Source organism: Monopterus albus, unplaced genomic scaffold (assembly GCF_001952655.1).
Source record: "Monopterus albus unplaced genomic scaffold, M_albus_1.0 scaffold281.1, whole genome shotgun sequence".
Taxonomy (NCBI): domain Eukaryota; kingdom Metazoa; phylum Chordata; class Actinopteri; order Synbranchiformes; family Synbranchidae; genus Monopterus; species Monopterus albus.
In genome coordinates, this window is record NW_018128161.1 from 360,850 (window position 1) to 361,224 (window position 375).

At 42.9% G+C, this 375-nt stretch overlaps 1 protein-coding gene across 1 annotated transcript in view; it reads left to right on the top strand.

Moving 5' to 3' along the window:
* The window catches only part of fer (fer (fps/fes related) tyrosine kinase), a 47,828-nt gene that overhangs the window by 14,252 nt on the left and 33,201 nt on the right, over positions 1 to 375 (top strand). The gene's annotated exons all lie outside the window — the stretch shown is intronic.

The following is a 375-nucleotide window of genomic DNA, read 5'->3' on the forward strand; positions in this document are numbered from 1 at the left end:
AAAAAAGAGTTAAACAGGACAAGTTTAGATTTCAGCCAAACTAAATATGAAAATGAATTAGGGCAACGTGGGCAGCACGGTGGCACAGTGGTTAGCGCCGTTGCCTCACAGCACGAAGGTTCCGGGTTCGGGCCCCGCCCAGGACCTTTCTGTGTGGAGTTTGCATGTTCTCCCCGTGCTTGCGTGGGTTCTCTCCGGGTACTCCGGCTTCCTCCCACAGTCCAAAGACATGCAGCTTAGGTTGATTGGTGTCTCTAAATTTTTCAGTTAATCATTTCAAAAACAGCATACAGGTATTGCATTTGTTTTGCAAAATTTAAGCAGGTTTAATAAATGCACATTCATGAAATATTTAATAAATTACAGAAAAACAAA